Below are 21132 nucleotides of genomic sequence, written 5' to 3'. Positions count from 1 at the left end.
TCAAGGGTTCAGATTTACTGCCTCCCCCCAGAGGCTCAGGGACTTTGATTTTGGGCCAGGCTTTCAAGAGTTTTTTGTTTACAACGAGCTGAAGATGGTGGGGGTCATTTTGATATCATATGGGTGTAAATCAAGAAAAACTTTGAAGTTTGGCTGGGGTGAAAACCAGTGCAACTCTGATGAGGCTTGAACTCCTGTTGTTTCTGTAAGTCATGTGCGAGGAGCGTACGCTCATGCTGGTGGACCTGTGGCCTGAGCGGCTGTGGCCAGTGCCGGAGCCACCTCCTGCACACAGAGGATTGCTGCATCTCCCTTGCTACCGACGTGCCATTTCCTTTCTGGCGTGTAATTATGTACGCATTCACTTACCAAATGGCTAAAAGGAGCTGAAGCAGCTGCTGAAGCACTGCTGACATTTTTCCTTTCCTTCTATTCGAAATGGACAAAACAACGCAGTGACTTCAGTGGAGTGGCTCGTTACGAATTACCTCCATTAGGGCTCCCATTATAGCCCTGCTCACAATCCGACCAGCACAATGGACAAAATCACAAGTTTCCTTGATGGATCTTACTGCTCCGCACTCACAGTAAGGCCTGGGGGCTAAGGGACGGCAGTGCTTTGCGGGGGGAAAAAAAAACACTTTGCAGTTGTTAGCGCGAAACAAAATAACAATCCTTTCAGTTTAATAGCAAAAAGCCTGGGAGAAAATGGCCCCACACTGAGCCCAGCTGTGATTTGTGTGCCGTTGGGATGCTGGGGGAGCGCGGTGGCGCAGGCACTGTTTTTCTGTGAGACCTCGACTGTGGGAGTCGCTCAGTCGTTCTGGCTTTTGTTGGTCAGAAATGAAGACCCGCAGGGGATTGTGCAAGGTCTGCGTCGTTATGCAGCAGGGGCTTTCTCAGCTTTCTCAGATGTTTTGGTTGGGAGTGGTTTTGCTTCAGTTGATGTAGTTGAGCTCACTTGTTACTGCTGCTGTCAACAGGCGGTACCCAGACGTAGGCTATCCATGGTTTTCCTGGTTGAGAGAGCAGGTTTTTACCCTTGAAAGGCAGCGTGGTGATAGCGGTACACTTTTTAATGTGATCAGCTTGTGGAGAGAGGAGACCAGACAACCACCAGGAGAACTGGCATGTGGTCTTTTGTTCTGAGTAACACTTTCATAATCAAATGTAGCTGAAATAAGCTTACATTGTGAGTATCCTCACCCATAGCAGGATTTTCAGTGCTGTAACTGTAAACGCGGGGAAAAATCACTGCTAAAAAGCAGTTTTGCTTTTGAAGCTTTTTTAGTTATACACCAGCTTAAGTAACTTTTTGGACACTTTTGAAGATGCTGTTTAGGAGCTACCCCTGCAATTTAAACATTAGCATGGCACTGCGTTTATTCTCACTCTTTCCTGCTTTCAAGAGGATATTAGGAGACGTACGTCAGCCGGTGGCATTGCTTTTAAGGTTCCGTATGTTTGCCTGGTAGAAGCATTTTCCTGTTTTCAACCAGTTTTCATTGGATCAGGTCAGTTTCCTTGCGAGGAAGTGTGACATGACTGGGACGCAGCCCTCTGTTTAGTGAAGCACTCTGTGGCCCAGGGAGATGAAAGGCAGTGTAAAAATGTAAAATATTATAATTACTTGAGCAGGATCATTGCCAAAAGCCTCTTATTGTTCTCGTATGCAGGAACATGTGCTGCTCTCTTAATTTAAAAACTAATTCAGGTAGCTTAATGAAGGCTTATTGGCTCAGTAAGGGAGAGCTTGAGCTAAGGGGGATGTTAGAACACCTTTTGTTGGTTCTTGAAAAAAAAAACCCCAAGCCCAGGAATCAGAGATTTCTTGAAGTGTGCGGGAAGTGTTGTCTGGTGACAGCCATGTGGCCTTGCAAGATTTTTTCCTATATTTACTGAGAACACTTTGCTAAATCCAGCTTTGTGGTACAGTGTGTGCTCATTGCAAAGAGCTCCCGACTAACTTGAAATTCTCAAATATTTTTTAAGATCATTGTTTTTGTGAGAGTTTGCAAGCTATAAAACTAGAGTCTGTGCAGCTAGCTGTCAATCTAAAATGCAAGTAGTTCAACTTCAACCCATGCAGAGAAGCAGGAGTGAGCTGTGCATGCAAAGTCAATCTGAAGTATGAAAAAGTCATGAGGCTTGCTTAAGAAATGTAGATTGAAATACCTTTCCCCCAAATTTTGGGTTAATTTAATTTTTAGCTTTGGCTTATTTTGTAATTTTGTACTGTTCTTATCAGCTGTTAATGCTTATGAGCTTTTCGTTGTTTCTGACTTTTAATTTGTTTTATTTTCTAGGAATTAAGATATTAGGAAAAATGCATGTCTTTGGGACAAAGACAAAAGCGAGAGCTTTGTATTGGTGCAGGAGGTGGAGCATTTCTAACTCCCCTTTATTTGTATATCATCGTCTGCCATGTGCTTTTGGCTGGAAAACCTGGCCCAAGGGTTCTGTCTGTTCCTGGCCTCTCCTCTTTGTCCAGCGAGGGATGCTTACAGGTGGCAAAGCATGTCTCTTATCAATCCTTATTCAGGGGCTACAGTTCTTTGCTTGGCTTTAGAGGAAAGCAAGGTGGGCATCCCTATTTTCCTAGCAGTCCATCACCCATAGTTCAACTGAGAAAGAGCACTTGTGATAATTTATTGGTAGCTTCAGCTTATATAGTTATCTGTAGCCAAATTCTGGTCAGAATTAATGCGCTGTACAGAGATTTGGCCCTAGACCTGGGGAGGATAATAAGGCTGTGGAGGCAGCCCCTCTACAGGCTGCATTATTTTGCTGTCTTTAAGTACTAAATTAATATGTGGGTGAGGTAAAATGTGTGGAATGCTTCTTGCATTTATAGCATATTAGTCTAATTTCCTAGGTTTAGCTTCTATTTTGTAGAAGTGAGACCAAAGAAGGACTCAGGAGGGGAAAAAAGAGAGTAAAATGATATTTGTCTTTCTTTCAATGTTATCTAAACTCCACCAAGGTCAGCAGACCAGAACAGCTGGTATTACTGTACCTTCCCTGGCAGGATTAAATGTTTTGCACACTGCTCATGTACCATCTGTTTAGTTGTTCAGTGATACAATGACCAAAATGAAAAGCAAAGACATTTGCACCGCCATTGTGTAAAATAGACTGCTGGAGATCCAGAGCACTTCCTAGCTGCCTACTTTGAATTAGATCCCTTGTTTATTCTGATAAATGTCCTGGATGGTTACTGCCAGCCTTTTGGAAGATTGCATGCCCAGGTTTTTAGGTGCTGAACGTTCAGCAGACACGTGTACACAAACGTTGTATATCTGGCACTGGCGTGCACTAGGGCCAGATTTTCAGAAGTTCTTGGCTTTCACACAAGTGTTACACTAAGGCCGCATTTCCAAAAAACGGAGTATCAGCAAAAACTCGTATTTTTAAAGACCTGGCTGCTTGGAATGAATTATTTTGCTGCCTAAAATGAAACGAAGCAAGAATTTGCTTCTTGACCATGTCTGCAGAGCATGGGAAAATTCTGGCCGGGGTGGGTAGCGACAGATAGCTGCATTTCTCTTGGTTGCTCATTTACAGCGTAAGCACTCAGAGAGAGCCTAAGTCTTTTCATGAGCAATGACCTCCTAAAGCAAACTCTTACACATAGGGTGAAGGGAATCTGGCATGTATGAAAAAACAAAAAAGTACAAACCCCAAGTTTTTAAGGATGTGGCAAATAATACATATTCTTTGTATTGTTTAGACAAATGCAGAGATTGTCTTTCTCGAAGTATATTCAGTGAAGACCGCTACCCCTCTAAAAACCAGGAGATTTTATGCAAAACACTGTGTTAAGAGAAAGCTGTCACTCAGATGTCCACGTCAGCAAATGCCGAAGTTAAGTTTATACGTTGGATCTTCATTCTTCCTCCTGAGCAGTGCTTTTAAGAAGACCTACACTCAGGAATGAAGGATTCAGCAGTCACAGCCGTGACGTTATCTCAACTTTGAGTTAAGTCAAAACCAGGTGGCCTTTGATACAGGATTATTTGTTCTATTCTTCCAGGTCAGACAGATGTAACAGGGAGGCATCAGAGGTCATCAGCACTAATGAAGGCATCCCCCATCTTTTCACAAATCTTCCCAGAATCTTTCTGTATATGCTGAGCTAAGGGATGGCAGCAGAAGGTCCCAGGAGCATGTATAAGACATTGTTTTAGGAGGAGGAAGAACTGCTCAGGAGTTAGGAGGAACTAACTGCACTTCCAAATTCTTACCTTTGCCCAGATGCCTGCCTATGACTCCTTTTGGAGACCGGGTCGTAGGTTTTCAGTTTGACCTAGGACAGCTGTCCTGCGCTTTTCAGTAGGATTGTGCTAATAAAGCGCTATTGCGAGAGGGAGACCTCGACCAGAGGTGGGGGCTCCATGGTCATTTGTGCCACTTCGTCCTCCCCACTGTATGCAGGCACTGGAGCGGGGCAGTGTCACGACCTAAAGGGTTACCCGGTCTGCGGGTGTATAGAGATGGCGACCATGGGTAGGATTTGGTAATACATGGAGGCTTTATCCTCTAAATTTCTCTACTTTGTTACAGATTACCACAAATACTACAAAATGTCACCACTAGCAAGTACAGCTAAGATATATATGTATCTCTCAAACTATTACGAATTACTAAAGCAATCAGTAATATAGCATCAATCAATAGTACAGCAACAATCAATATTATAGCACCAACCAGGTAGGTATATGCTATTACACGTTACTACAAACTACTTCACATTAGTGAAGCAAACTTATCAACAATATAGCAGTGGATATACTTATGATCAATTACTTATATGGATATATAATACTGGTACCAAGCAAATTAGACAGATTTCAGAAGGGGCCAAACCATGCCAGAGGGGAGGACAAACCGAACCAACCCCAAAAGTGGGCCCAGAGGGGGACCAATAAAGTAACACACTTCGATCGAGTGCACCCTCAGCAAGTTTGCAGATGAGTGCTGGCGAGGGACGGGATGCCATCCAGAGGGACCTGGACAAGCTCAAGAAGTGGGCCTGTGTGAATGTCATGAGGTTCAACAAGGCCAAGTGCAGGGTCCTGCACCTGGGTCGGGGCAACCCCCGGTATCAATACAGGCTGGGGGATGAAGGGATTGAGAGCAGCCCTGCCAAGAAGGACTTGATATGAGCTGGCAATGTGCACGCAGCCCAGAAGGCCAACTGTATCCTGGGCTGCATCAAAAGAAGCGTGGCCAGCAGGTTGAGGAAGGTGGTTTTGCCCCTCTACTCTGCTCTGGTGAGACCCCCCCTGGAGTACTGCGTGCAGCTCTGGAGTCCTCAGCACAAGAAAGACAGGGACCTGTTGGAGCAGGTCCAGAGGAGGGCCACAAAAATGATCAGCGAGGGATGGAATGCCTCTCCTATGATGAAAGGCTGAGGGAGTTGGGGTTGTTGGAGAAGAGAAGGCTTTGGGGAGACCTTCTTGCAGCCTTTCAGTACTTAAAGGGGGCTTATAAGGAAGATGGGGACAAACTTTTTAGCAGGGCCTGTTGCGACAGGACAAGGGGGAATGCTTTTAAACTAAAAGAGGGTAGGTTCAGACTAGATACAAGGAAGAAACTTTTGCAATGAAGGTGATGAAACACTGGAACAGGTTGCCCAGGGAGGTGGTAGATGCCCCATCTCTGGAAACATTCAAGGTCAGGTTGGACGGGGCTCTGAGCAACCTGATCTAGTTGAAGATGTCCCTGCCCATGGCAGGGGGGTTGGACTAGATGATCTTTAAGGTCCCTTCCAATCCAAACTATTCTATGATTCTATGAAAGAGGGTCTGTGTCACAGGGTCTGCAGTCAGCCAGGCATCCCAGGTGAGAGTCCAAGATCTTGTAGAAAGCTTGAGCAAAATTCAACCTGTTCAGGAAAAAGAAAGGTAAGAGAAGTTCTTGGAGAGAACTTCTTTCCCCCTTTGCCAGACTATTTTTCACCTTTTCAGATGATAAGTTGCTGTTGCAGTTCCTTATTTTTGTGCCTATCAATGTTATCTGAGGATGTCTCCAGTTTCTAGGTACTCAGCTGAACTCCAGGAAGGCCAGCTGCACTTTTCAAGGGTGTTTTCAAGGCTCACAGCTCCCAGGCTGGCAGGCATTTTCTCTGTCAGTATTTTTCAGCAGACATTTTACTTTGTTCAGTAATTTTCCCCTTTTAACCAGACTGCCTTTATGGCTGCTAACATCAGGCAGCCAAAACAGCATCCCTCCCTCCCCATGTCACCCTCCGCGGCTGCCCCGACACCCCAAACATGGTGGGTGTGAAGTGGGAGCAGCTTTTCTTCCCACACGATCTTAAGGTGTGCTACCCTGTACACTGATTGTGTAAGGACTCCCCGGGGGGGACCGCTCTGGATCAAGAGACCTTTAATTAGCCATTGATTGTCACTTTTTCCCCACACAAACTGGTGTTTGCTTGGCCTTTGCACTGGGGAATTTCCACAGAAGGGAAGGCAACGGAGCCTCTATTTCACACAAGTTCTTCTGCAGCACCTAGCCTGATTTAAGATAATAAATGATAATATTTCTGGAATTAATAAGAGTATCTGCTTGCTGATAATGGCAATTTCATGAAATCTAGAAACAGAAATGATAATACATTTAAAGTGGTTTTCTGTTTGCTTGGACCGGTCAAGAGTAACTTATTTATGACTTCTAATAAAGCTAAATGCATGCTGGAGGTACTATAAAAATCCCAGTTTACTCATGAATATGATAAACTTTGATAATTGATGCCAGTAATTTATTTTTCTATTTTACGCTGAGATTAGCACTTGCAGACAGAGTTAAAGTTCATAATCTACAAGTGCCAGAGGCACTGGTGGGCTATGGTGACAAGCCTTTTAATGACTCCGGTAGGTCTGATATTAAGCAAAGCCACTGGAAATGCCACATGAATATTCGTTTTAATGACATATATTGGTAGGCAAAGAATTGCAACTTGCACGATACAGCTGTCTCTTAAAAATTAAATTAATGTGTGGTAAACAATAGGCGTTTTAAAGAAGTTCCAAATAGTTTCATTAGAGTTAGCTGGCAGTGATGCAACTTAATAATAATAATAATAAGGAGAGGAAAAAAAAAAAGCTTTCTTTCTGTGTGCGGACTGAAACCATGATTACATTGGTATCATGTGTATAGGATAAGTGGGAAGGGAGTGCCCATACCATCTGAAATTGCTGACAGCTGTTAAAATCAGTCTTGTACTATGCGCAAAGGCATTAATCATGTTGCTGACTACATCTGTTCTTGGGAAAGGGGACACGTCTTGCCTTTGAGGACAGTTACCTGGCTAGAAAAGGCTTGTTTCCAATTGTTATGCAGACCCGCGTGTCATACCATTACCACAGACTGCGAGCTCGTGATAAGAACTAATTGACTAGCAATTCCTTATTTGCATTGCATTTTTGATTCCTGGAAATCAATGAGTAACCTGAAAGTCATGACATTGTAGAGGTCAGTGTGTGCATATACACCCCAGCAAGCCACAGAATTTGATTAGCTGAAATGGTAACAAGATTTTTGTACATTTTTTTACGTTTGATGTGCAACACAGCCAGCCGAGGTAGCTCTGGCTGAGAAGTGTTCGCCTACAATCTTTTTTTCTGTCTCGTAAAACAGGAGGCAGTGTACTCGGGTATCATTAAAGCTTGTACTGCTGACATCAGATTGTGATCTTGGAGTTTCTGGTGAAATGTCATGATGCTGAGGAAGCAAATTTAATTATTTCTGTCATCATTCCTACATTGGCTAAAGAATACAGGATTTTCAGGGCAAGCCTAGGAAAATAAGGTACTCCACTGAGGGAGATGCTCTAATATCAAAAACACATATGCCAAAAGCCTGAGGAATAGCTTTTTGTTCCTCCAGAACAGCAACCCTTGCGTCATACTAAGCAGGATTTCTAATATGGCAATTAATCTAGATTTTCAGGTTCTGTGATGCAGTGTGCGGTGTTCTGTATGAATAATGAATGCTTTGAAAGAATAGCCATTCTACAGCAAACTTAAAATCTAGGAGTGTCAATTAAATGTAATGTGCTGTACATCATCATAAATGGTCTTGATACCCCAGAAAAGGTTTCTCCATGCAGCTCGTTTTCATTAACAAGTTGCATGAGAAAAGGAAGGTCAGTAATCATTGTTCACACAGTGTCTCTAAATTGTCCATTAGAGCACATGTTAACAATGCCGTGTTTTTTTAAGAGAGAAAGGTTATTTGTTTATCTCCATTGAATGAAATGAGGTGGTGGTGGGAGACAATGGTGAGAAAGAAAGAGAATTGACAGAAGAGAAAGATAAACAATACAGAGAAAATAGAAGTAAGATTTTTGTAAATGTTCTTGTATCATATCATATCAAAAACTGCTTGTTTTTCAAAATGGAGCAGGGTTTTAAGAAAAGAAAGGAAAAGAAGCTTCCAGAAGAGTTTGATTTTAAAAAAACAACAACAAAACAACAACTCAAAACTACCAGCCATTTGATATGGAGCAATACTTACATTTAGCAATATGCATTAAAAGGGGAGGGAAGCGTGAAATGCTTTACAGCCTTCAAACAAATGGCTAATGTGCATACTAGGACAAGTCTCCTTGCATCTTAGGCATTTTCACTTTCTACGTTAATATGACTAGAAGTTATACATTTATTTACTATTTAAAATTTTCCTCTTTAGGGAATGAAACATTTCCATATTAATACAGCAGAAATTTCCTCTAAAGTGTTATAATTCTACTTACTAATTAGGAAAATCTTTTTAATCCTGTGGACTGAAAAGAGACCAGAATGTCTTTCATCTAAATAGCTAGCTGTTATGCAACTTGTATGTTAATATAAATAGCCTTTATTTTTCTCTAGTCGTTTATGGATTTCATACACAAATATGAATGTTCTCACTTACCGTTATGTTACCGTATATGCATGGAGCAAAGAATGTCATATCTTTTTTGAACTCTACACGTCCATGAAGTATAGGCATCTTTTTAGTAGAGCTACTGATTTTCACCATCTCTTCATAAAAAAATAGGTAATACTATGTCGATTCTGGTTTGGGTTTCTTTTTAATACGGAATACTGTTTTTTCATTTTATTTAGTTTTTTAAAATTCATTTTGAATAAGCAGGATTTTCCCCGTTTTGAACAGTAAAAAACCAAAATCTGAAAATTCATCGGATAGGAGGCATTCTTACACTGCTAGGAATACATTATGAAATGGTGTTTTAATAGAATTGGTAAAAAGATGTAAAATGATATTTGTAAATACAATGTCATGGCAGCCAAAAGTAACAATTTGTTTTATAGTTTCTACTATGTTGAGACAGTGGCATAAGTTATTTTTATTCATTGCAGAACGAAAAGCCTACTCCCTAAGACAGAAACTCTTTTGAAGCTGCTATATGTGTTAGAGAAAATGTGATACATGTAACCCCTGCAGATCTGAGGCTGATGGTGCTGCATGGCTCAGCCCGCGCTCTCCCGGGGGGCTGCCCAGCCCCGGCATGGGAACGGGGCTCCTGCCCCTGGATGCATTTAGCTGAAGGGCTTCAGCAGAAACCAAGCACCCCTCTCCCCCTTCAATAATATTACGTTACCTCATTTTTAGGAGTTTAATAAAGGAAAGGTTTTGCTTCATCCTCTGAGGTGCAGAGGATCCCTTCTGCTCTGTGACTTCTGTAAGAGACAGAGCTGGTCGAACATTTTGAGGGAGCGAAGCAACGCTCTTGTGCTGCAACAACACGGTGAATCAGACTCTGTGTGTGGAAGCTGTAATTCTCTCCTGCCCACTGGAGATTTCACGTGGGTTTGAGAGTGCCTGCTCAGAAACCAACGTGATGGGTCCAAATGTTTTAAACCAGTGACAGTCTTTTTCACAAGATATTTTTCATTTTGTGGTAATTTCTTGTTACGTATTTTGATAATAAGGTTTCAGAAACAAAAGGATTTGATTCTGCAAGCCTTTACTCTTTTATTCAGTCCTGTTAATTTAAGTGGATTTTTCCCCTATTCCAACTATATTAAAGATAAAATTGAAGAGATGTTTTTGACTACTGTTCATAAGTGTACCACAATCTACAGTGTTTCTTACTGAATAGAATTTGAATTGAAAATGTCCTAAAAGAATAGTATTGGAGTCACATAATATCTTATCTCAAATATCCCTTTCTTTAATATGGGAGCTGGTTTCAACTTTTGTAATACTTAAACCTTCTGCCTTGTAAATAATGCATATGTGCTATGTCCCTATTCAGTATTCAGTCTATTGTTTTCTATTATCTTTCTTATTTATACGGTCTTCCTGCTGTTAAATGAAGAAGATTTTGGACATATTCCCCCAGGACAGGAAACCTGTTAGTAGTATTCAATCCTCTGTCCTACAGAAATTTGAATATAATTTGGATGCATTAAAATTAATCTTAAAAGGTAGCGTTCTTTGCGGAAAGGTATCCATAGGCATTTTGCAACAAGTTAAGAAAGTACTTTGTATGTCCTACTAGTTTGCTGTTATCTTTCAACAGCGATAAAGAAAACAAAAAATGACTTTTACAAGTCATTTTACAATGTATTAGAATATTAGTATAAGTAAAGTTTTACGTGTTGCAAATACGATTCTTGATATCATTTTGCAAGTCGATGCACTGTCTCCAGTGCTACAGCATACATTGAGAGATAACTTCCTGGGGACTGCAAGGAGGCAGCTTCAGTTTGGGCTGGTTTCCAATGTACTACTGGGTCTGAAAACTCAACACATTACCTCTGCCAGCTTCTCTGTTTTCCAAAGGGATGAACTGAAGGGCACTGTGCATCCCATGGCTGTGTGTGGTGTTCTATACGCAGTTTTCTCAAAACTGTAAAATTTTTGCAGTAAGGAAATCCTCCCCTGAGCCTCAGGCTGGCATGCCGTATTTGTCTGAGTAAACCTTGTGCAGCCTCTTCAAATAGAGGCAACAAAAACTTGTGAGTAAAAATTACCTATTTGCATGAGGATTGATAGAGTAGGCATCTAACTTCACAGTATAAAAATGGCAATAAGAATGGAAATTGAATCAAGCTGGTTTTTACACCAAAAAAAAAAAAGTAAAATAGAACAGAATGCATCCCTTTTCATTGCATTCTAAACTGCCCCAGGTGTAGTAATACAAAATGGTAAATCCATAGTAGAGCAACACGGCTGAGACAAGGCTGCATATAACAGTAGTTTCCTGGATAAAATAGCAATAATGCCAGATTCTTATAGTCCATTATTCACAATTCAGAAGACAGCTTTCTAAATATTTTTAGTTTACAGCATACAAATAAATCAGAGAGTAAAATAATTATATGTCAGACCATATGTTATCAAAGTGTTATGCTGTGTAAGGGGCCTTAAAGATCCTGTATCACTTAATCATTTCATAAATATGGAGGTTCATTGAATACGAAATGTATGCACAGTAAAGGCAAGTAATGTGGACAGTACCAAAGTGATACATACTACAGTAGTAAATAATCCAGATAGTTGAATTTATCTACGCAGGGATACTTAACTGTCACACTTCGAGTTGTATGGAACAGTTACAGTTACGGGAGTATAATATATCTCTTATTACAGGTGGACTTTGACTCAGTTTCCACCAGTTACAATTTATTATGTCAAAGAGTGACTATTTTTAAACTCAGCTAATTAATTATTGGCTTAATACTTGGCAGTCTTGTTACTTTGCAGCAGGGTCTAAATCCAAGTTATTTATGATGGTAGTTCAGGCACTGGAAGTGATCGGTTTTCAGGAGCTCCGAGTTGTTCAGGTTTGTGGATCAGCACACAGTCATATATGTAAGAAGAAGGAAGGAAAATAGAGCAGTGACAAAGAAACAGCTGCATGAAGAAGCGCAGCTCCCACCATGATGCAACAGCAGCAGCAATTGCATCAGAGACAACAAAATATCAACATCTTGATTTTTAGAGGCAAAGTCCTATTTTGCAGCCACAATTACTTTCAGTAGGAGTATGCATGTGCGCGCGTCTGTGTGTTGGGCCAGGGCTCCCACATGCCATGGAATATCAGGTCTCAAAGTTAGCTTAGGTTCTTTAATTGGGACTTCCACAGAGAAATCAGAGCATCTGCTTAGACACCTGCCTCTTTTTATTGACTTTATGATATCAGGTAACCCAAGCATCTGGTTTAGTGCCTTAACATCAGATACTAAAACCCTCCTTCCTATATATAGCTAAAAACCCAAACAGCTAGATAATCTACACATACAGTGCCATGACTTGATTCTGCCTTAATTTAATGAAATGGGTGTAATCAGAATTAAGTGATGGCAGAGTTTGGCCCATCATTTATACAGTATTGTTATGAGTAATGTAAGGTGGGAATTAACAAAAGCCTGTCCTTCAGTGGAGTGTTGGGTTTGGCATGAAAGATGCTAGGAGTGTGGCAGGAGGCAGCTGGAGGGCTGTGAGGGGGCAGACAGGCTGCTTCCAGCTCGTGTGAGGGAGCGATCTGGTATGCATTGCCCCTTGGTTTTGTCACAAGCAAAGTGTCACACTTTTGTCTTGTTCAAAGACGTTTTCAAAAACGACCGGAAAATGGGTCTATGTTCAGCTCCAGTGTTTCTAACCTCTGAACCTCTCCTTTCTTTTTCATCACCTTCCTTCAGAGCTGAGCCATAATTAAGCAAAAAATAACAAAGCTACTTCTGGTTTTATCTTCTGCGGTGTCTTACTGCGTCTAAGATGTTAAATCATTGCTTTTATGAAAGAAACCCAAATATGGAAAATTTGGGTTTTCTTTTGATATTATGTTTACCGAAGACCCTGAATGAACATATTTTGTGAGTATTGTAAATTGCACTCTATGTCCACCATACGTAACTGGGAAATTTCCCTGGGTTGCATGAATATATAATGAATTTTTATTAGACTTAGTGGAAAAATTGAGGGAAATTTTATGTATAGATTGGGATCCAGAATTTTATAGAAGATGTAAATGCATTATAAAGTAGTAAAAGCCAATAATGTCTACAAAAGAATCTATTACAATATTATGTTTTAGTTAGTGTTAATTAGTGTCAGATTCAAACAATTGGTAATTCTGGCTTTGTTTTTTCTTATTGAAGCTGATTTTGGGTGGCCTGAATTACTCTTGGGACATGAGTACCTGTCCAGGGAGAGCTCTGGGTGACATTTCTGTATTAATTGCCTCAGTTGCATTCCTAGATCCAGGTGGGGATGAATCTGTCCTCTGTCTCATCTTTCTTTTTGTGCTTGTTGCAAGTCTTGCTGCAAGTAAATGTGTTAAAATACAGTGAGAGAGGAGGAATGAAACTGATTTTTATCTACAGGCTGTAGTCACGTGTCATAGATCAAGCTTATAAAAGATTGTAGCCTGCAATATGGCAGTGAGCATACGCTGCTGACTGCTGTGGCTCCTGTAGGTGCTGTTCCTATGAGGGAAACTATCAGACTTGGTCCTCCAGTCTGTCTGAAAGATGTCTTCCGTATGTCAGTGCGCTCACACATTTTACAATGCCCCTTCTTTAGATCAAACACACAATCCTTACTTAGATCCTTCGATTTCTTAAATCAATCACAAGATCAGGAGTGGTGTGATCTGTATTTATGTAATCTAGGTTTTATTTTTCAGGTAGCAAAATATAAGATGAATGTGGCCGAAGAGGCAGCTTTGGCTGGTCTCGCCAGCTGGGCACCCCTCAGCCCCACCTCTGTTCAGCTGCCAAGCAAACGGCACAGAGCGTTGTCGTTTCCAGTAAGCCCGCGCCGCGCGTGCTTGCTTCCCCTGGGCTCCCCCAGTGCTGGAGAATGGAAATAAAACAGATTAAACAGATTCCCGTTTGTGCCAGGCCCAGTCTAGTTTTTGCACCCAACCTAGTTTGTACCAGACACAGACCATTCCTGGCATATACTCTTTCCTTCTACCCACTTCCAGGTATCCTTTCCCAAGACTAAAGAGCAGAATAGAAAATATACTGATTTCTGTCAAAGAGGTAAGGCCCGGCACACCAGTGTTTAGTGGTGCTTAATAGGACACAACTGTCTGAAGATACTGCAGGCATCTTTAGTGTCAGCACATTTTACTGTTGCAAACAAAAACAAAGTCTAAAAATAAAACCCCATATTATTTTGAAGCATTACAAAGCTTTTTCTTGCCCCTTTTTAAATAAAGCATAAAATAAAATAAAAAGAAACTCCAAACCAAAATGCCCTATTGGTATTAGAGAATTCATAGCAAGATCTCTGTGAGCATGACGAGTTAGTAGAGCATGGAGTTTTCATTATAGAAATTATTGAAAGTTTCAACTTGAGGTGTAGCTACAGATGCCTTAAATCACAGAAGCTAAAGACAGAGCAGATTTTACAATATTTAAACTTCTGCATGTAAAATTATGCCATTGTTGCTTGTAAATATGCTAAAAACCTCCTGTAGTGTCTTGTAAATATGCTAAGCACCCCCTGTAGTTAGTTCCCCCACTACCGTTATAAATGAGAGCAAAGAAAACGTATTTCTTACATTCTAGCTTCTTTTCTGCTGTTTTGTTTGGCATTAGCAGCTCTGTTCCTTGACTGACAGGTTTCGGAGTTTGCCGTAATTGTGAGCCATGCTCGCAGTCACTGTGCTTTAGAGTCAGCAGGGAATGGTACTGCGTGCTATTTTTTCAAAGGAGGTGCGTTACAGTGCCAACATCTAATAAACCCTGAAAGCTTCCCCCCCCCCCCCCCCCCCCTTCTTTCCTCTCTCGGTATCTTTCAAATTATGGTAATGGCACAGTTACCTTTATATTACCGCATCATAGTCTGAGCTGCTGTAGTTATAATTGTCTTAGCACTCCCATTACAAACCTGAGTTTCTATGTGTTATTGAAAGAAGTGGTGTAGGTTGGCATGACAGACTGTCTATCAAATACTATTCTGTGCCTGCTTCCTAATATTCATTCCAGGAGCAAAATAGTACAGGTAGAAAAAGAGAAAATTATTTCCAGGAAATCCTAGTTAAAAACGGTGAAAGAGGGGCTGACATATAAGTGCTGCATTGGTGAAAAGATGCCAGAGCAATCCACGGCCAGCCAAAGCGTCAGTCATCGGCAAAAGTCACGTAAAGCGTTTGCGTGGTACGAAGTCCAAGCAGTGCTGCGAGGGGCTGCCCGCCGCACAGGGTGCCTTTCTGCAGGGGCTGCCGTGTGGTGTGTTGAACCCGCTGCCTGCCGCCTCGCTGTGCCGGATCTACTCTGCCCCGTGGTCCGGCCAAGAGAGTCCTCTCCTAGGTGCAGCCTCGGGGACCTGGGCAGGCCCTGCTCAGGATACCCCCATTTTATGTGCACTCTTCTGGTGGAGCGTCAGGACAAACATCAGGAATCCTGAGCCAGCTCCTCGGTTTGCGAAGCGAGGTTGTGATCCCGCAGCACAGACCGCAGACCTCGTTCTGGTCGCCTTCCCAGCAGGAACCGTTTCACAGAGGTGCGGGCCCACAGCGATGAAGTTGGTTTTGCTCTTTGTGTTTCACCGACATTTGGGAGGGGGGCAGATCGGGATCAGGAAGAAGAAAAAAATATTATATATTCGTTGTGCAAGTCTGATTTTTCCCATTGATTGCAGAGGCCAGCTGTAAGTTACACACTTAAAATACTAATTCAGAAATCATTTATGATGTACTAAAACTGGAATATCCCTATTGAGTAATGTACTGTGGTCAGTAGAGTTTATCCGAAATAATGCCAGCTTAATGAAGAAGGATATTGCTCAGTCATAGCTCTGTGTTTGGTCTTTAATCACCTCCCTTTTCTTCTTTAAAGAACTGCTACAGCTGTTGAGATGCAGTTCCTGATATTATCTTGACTGCCATCTCTTTGTTTCGCTGTATTGATGAAAATTTATTATTTCAGCCAAAATTTATTATTTTGTTTTATTGTTTGGCAAATGTAAGGTTCTAGGTCTCTGGGTAGATCACACTACTGCAGTCCTACTGTCCTGTAGGTTCTGCTAAAATGGGATCATATTTCTCTTATTATGTTCTTTAATGTGTATAGCATACTTCGCATGCCTATTTAAATACCCTCTTTCGCTATTTATTATTTTATGTGCTGTTTTTCTGCTTTCAGCACAAGCCAATATAATTGCCTTTATGTACTTTCAGGTGAAGAATGATTTACGTACCAGACAAAAAAAGGTATTGGGCATAAATAACTTCTGAGTGTGTCCTAACATTCTCATATTTATTATGTGGTCAAGAGAGAGCGCTGCCTAGTTTAAAAGCAACTCTGCAGAAAATAGATTGCAAAAAGTACAGCATGTGTCTAGAGAGTTTTCAAAAACACAGTTCTGTTTGTGGTGCAAGGAACAAAGAACTGTGAAATATGTGGTAAAACATAATGCAGAGTGATTTTTACATACCAAAGGTGCTGACACATACTAAAAAACATATGTGGTAACAAAGACCTGAATGTTAAAGGTCTGTTTAAAAGCTGAATAAAATTCTGAATAGACTGGAAGTATTCAGAAAAATGTTTTAAGGGCTTAAGAAACTTGAGGTATTATGTCTTTCTGCATTCTTTTTTGTGTGTCAGTTGGGAATTTATTTACATTTTTTGTATGCTGTATTGTGTACCATCGGTTTTCTAGAAAGTAATTCTATAATGAGGTGTCAGTAGTTACACTTCTGTAACTGATTACCAATAACTTATTGCAGTACATTATTTCACCATGGGTTAAGCTGGTTATTGTCTAATGCTCTACTTGTACTTCTTCCTGCTTCTATTTAACATTTCTATTAAATATTCTATTCAATGTTTAGTGCAGTAAGTTGGGTGGCTTTTGAAAGGTCGGAAACTGTTTTCTCTCTAGAGCCTTAAACTTGGCACTAGAGAGGTGTCAGTGTTGCAAAACTGAAATTTTGAATAGTTCATCTCGTTTGGTCTGGATTTTTGTTACAGCTTTAATTCAGTTTGCCTTCTGAACTCAATCTGGTATGCATGGGAAGTCCCAACTCATTTTGGTATTGTTTCCTTTATTAATAGAGAAAGCAACAAGAAGGTGAAATTTGCAGAAATTATGACTTTTTTATTGAAGAATGGCTGCTTTTGGGTTCTTCTTTCAGGAGTAGTTAGAGCAGGTCCTTGAACCCCACAAACTTTTTTCACATATCACTTTACTAATTTCTGAACAGATTCTTCTACAGCTCTTCCTATTGTTTTCTTGTTCCACTGGAAGTCGTTCGAATAACAAAAACATATATAACCCTTTTTCAACTGAATTGTGCTTCCCAAAAGAGGTGGAGTGTTGCAACTGAACACTATTAGTTTGTTAGAATACTGTTAGGTTTAGAATCCGAGCTCTTTGAAATTTGAGATATTTCAGTTTAGGTGCTTTTAAATACATAAATACTGATTCTTAGTATACGCTTGAGTGATATGTCAGTCAAAAGCAAAGATGGAGTTAAGAAAATGAATGAAGAATGTTTCTTCCTTTTCACCGTATCATTTCTGTTCATCCTATTGTGGCTTTCAAAGTTATCACTGATGCTTCCTGAAAACTTTGCAGTTGCATGACAGTCTAAAAGACATGAATTGTAAGATAAAAATTGGAAAAACTTCAAAGTCTCTTGGCCCCTCCAGTATCTAAAGATGCTTTTTGGTATCCTCGAAGAGTAACTTTGCTACTAATTTTTTACAATATGTGTTATGTTTCAATGAATCTGCATCTTTCTGTTAGGATATTTTTACTGGTTGTTAGTCTCAATGCTGGATATTTTGTTTGTGTACGATCTAACTTGCTGTTCTATGCAGTTGTCTACTGTAAAACTCTTTCTTCCTGAACTTTGTATTTCCACTCAGTCTTCTGAATCCATCCACATGCCTTTTTCCTTCCTTTCTTCTGAGTTTTTTCATATTAATGTCAATCCCTCTTGCAATACCTTCCATTACCGCTCTGAAGTGTGTAAACATGCTATTATACTAATAGCTTTTCCTGGTGTCTTGGCACCAGTCTGTTCAACTGATAGTGCTGGTGAAAAGCAATTTAAAACAACTTGTCAGCCCTACCCAGTGAGTGCTGGCAGTCACTCTGCCAGTTCTTTCCTCCAGTTATTAAATGTAAATTTTCAGCAACGTTCTTTTTCTAGCTTCAGAAAGCTTCTAACTTCTGTGACCCTGCAATACTGCTATGTATACTTGGGGGGATAAGGAGCCAGCAGAGATTTTTTGGCAATGATTTTATCTTTTCCGCTTCCATCCTCCTCTCTTTCCTTCCTTGCAAGGATCATACCGGTGTTCATACCCTTCTTGAGTCCTATGAGGACAAAATGTCCTGTTCAGCCCACCCATAATTATCCAAAGTTGCTTTTTGAAGGTTTCCTCGTCATCCCTGGGGGAAAATGCCTCTTCCTGTTGCCTTTGCCTGTTCGGCGTCAGTCCTGCCCAAATAATCAGGGACCAGGCGTGGGGGCTTCTTGTTGCTTTGGCCTTGGGAGGCTTGTCTGTGTTTGCTGAGCCTGCTCTTGCTGATATTGCCGCCTTTGGGAGGCATCCTCTTCCGGGCAGTCTTGCTTTTTAGGAACTACTTTTTCTTTTTCCAGGCACCGAGCCTTGGGGACATCCCTTGTGCTCCTGTACCCGGAGCACCAGCTTTGAGGCCTGAGGGGGGATGATGAGTATAGTTCAAAGTCTCTTGGCCCCTCCAGTATCTGAAGACACTTTCTGGTATCCTCAAAGAGAAACATTACTACTAATTATTTACACTAAATAGTTCCCGAAATGTGTTATATGTAGTGTCTGCAATCCAAGAACAGCTCACTGAAATATTTTCATGTAATTATATTATATGGTATATATTTCTAAAACCAAAAAAGGTAGTGGTCAAGTTAAAGTTAACAGCTCCTTTTCCCTCCCTTCTCCTTCCCCAATTTTCTGTTTAAATTCTTTTAATAAATCTTTTATAAACAGTACCTCTCAGTTAATTCAGAACAATTAAAACCACTTTTTTTGTCTTAACTGTTGGATATCAATTCTGGCCTGCTATTATGATGATAGAAAATGTGATATAAAGATTTTAATTGACAGCCTGTGCTGAATCACTATGCCTGCTAGCTGGCAAGAACAACCTGTCCTGGCGATATTCCTGCTGGTGTGCCAGGTCCCTCAGCGGTCCTGAGGAAACCATGGTAATCTGCCAAGCTTTTTCTATGTATATTAATGTATAAGCTGGCGGGGTACTGAAGACTGATTCTATTTTTTTCTTCCTCTTCTCTCACAGATCACTTAGCCTTATTTTTAATGTAGGTTTCTTCGCTTCATGTGTGTCTGCATCCACAGAGGAAAAAAAACCAGTAAATAATTTCTCCTTCACTGCTTTTATTTGATTTTCTAATTTGTGGTACTATGCCCAGGCCCTGAACCTTTTAAAAGTCGTGACATGCACTGCTTCAGGTCTTGCTTGTGCTGACGCTTTGGGCTCTTGACTTAACATTTCTCCATGGTTTCCCTGTGGCTTCTCCCTCCTCTGGATGTTCCACCAAAAGAGTATTTAGGTGTGAAATGGATTATTTCCTTACCCTCCATTCACTCGCTTTTCTACTTTCTTGTGCAGCTTCTCTATTGATCAAACAGATGCTTCTTTCTTTTAACTGAAATATTCATAGGTCTGCCTGTGGTTGCAGGATTCACATGAGCCAGCCTTCCCCTTACCATCCGAGCAGAGCTGCTGTCGTCCCACCGTCCCTCAACTGGCCAGGCGCAGGCGGAGCCCGGAGCCGGGGGCAGCCGCGGGTGCGCACTGCGGCCTCTGGGCAGCGCCCACACGACAGGCAAATATGTCAAAGTTTTCTTGAAACGTGGGGTCACGTGTAATCCTACTTCCTCAGTCTTCGCATTTGTAAAACGGGAATAATAAGCTTCCTCATATGGTTAGTGTTTGAGAAACCTTCGTGAAAACTTCTATAGGAATTGTTCATATAATACAAGAAAAAAAATCAATGGAGACTAATTAAAAAGTAGGTGTTATGCTGCATACTTTCCATTTTGTAAGCAAAGCTACTGTAGGCCGGCCATTAGAATGAGAAATTCGTCTTGCTTGAAGCCTTCTTTTATTTCTTTAATTTTGTAAATATCTTGTCAGTTGTTCCAGGCAAAGCCATCTTTAAAGTTCTATCCCATGTGACAAATGAAAACATTGCTGCCGGTCCCTGGCCCTCTGAAGTCATACGATGTCTTGGTGACCCAATTCTGTTTTACAAAGCAATATGCAGAGACTGTAGTGTTTGGCTATTAAGGTAAAATTTTGGAACCTGTTCCTGCTTGTAGATTTACAGGAGCAAGTCGCACAGCCGTCTTATAATCAGGCATAGAGACTGGGATTGTAAGAGTTTTGCTGAGTTAATGTCCTATAGAAATCAGACCAAATTTTCAGCTGATGGATTCAAGCATATCTTTATTAAAATCAATTAGTTTTTTCCCTATTACATCAGCAGCAATAAATTCTTCAATATCACTGTGAGATAATTAAAAATGTGGGATTATGATCTCTGTGGCAAAGTAGATAAAGAAAGGATCCAGAGGTAGAAAATGAAAATTTGATGATAACGTTAAAGATAAAACAACAAATGGGTGCAAGAACTATTAGATTTAAAGAGCTATCATGTAAATAGAAATGTGGTAGAAGTATATAAAGAACTGGTAATCTAGAATAAGAAAATGCGACATATATGATGCAAATATGTCTCATATTTCAAGGAAATATTTCAAAAGAAATATTCCTTGAAATCAAAAGAAAATTGTAACAAAACAGTCTTTAAAAGTCACGAGTGCTGTTTTGCAGAACACACGATTTTCTCATGGTATACACTGGTTCTGGGGGAGTGGAGTTTATTTACGTTCAAATAAACTAAATGTATATATATTTATAAATCTGTGTTATAGAACATATGCCCGTGTGCTCCTCACGCATCAAGCTTTGTGTAAACACACTGTGAGATCAGTGAGATCTGGTGGGAGGACTGAGAACAAATACTGTCAGCACACATAAAAATAGCGAAAAGGAGGTGCCTTTGTAGCATATAATAAAGAAAATTTTGAGTTAAGGAATAAATTCTGCCCTTTTGACTTCAGAGGTGTTGGACCTTTG

General features: G+C 40.7%; 1 protein-coding gene across 1 annotated transcript in view; it reads left to right on the top strand.

Annotated features, from left to right (window-relative positions):
* SMYD3 (SET and MYND domain containing 3) overlaps positions 1-21132 on the top strand; it is a 437259-nt gene that overhangs the window by 173879 nt on the left and 242248 nt on the right. The gene's annotated exons all lie outside the window — the stretch shown is intronic.

Source organism: Calonectris borealis, chromosome 3, assembly GCF_964195595.1.
Source record: "Calonectris borealis chromosome 3, bCalBor7.hap1.2, whole genome shotgun sequence".
NCBI classification, from domain to species: Eukaryota; Metazoa; Chordata; class Aves; order Procellariiformes; family Procellariidae; genus Calonectris; species Calonectris borealis.
This window is presented reverse-complemented; position numbering and strand designations above follow the sequence as displayed.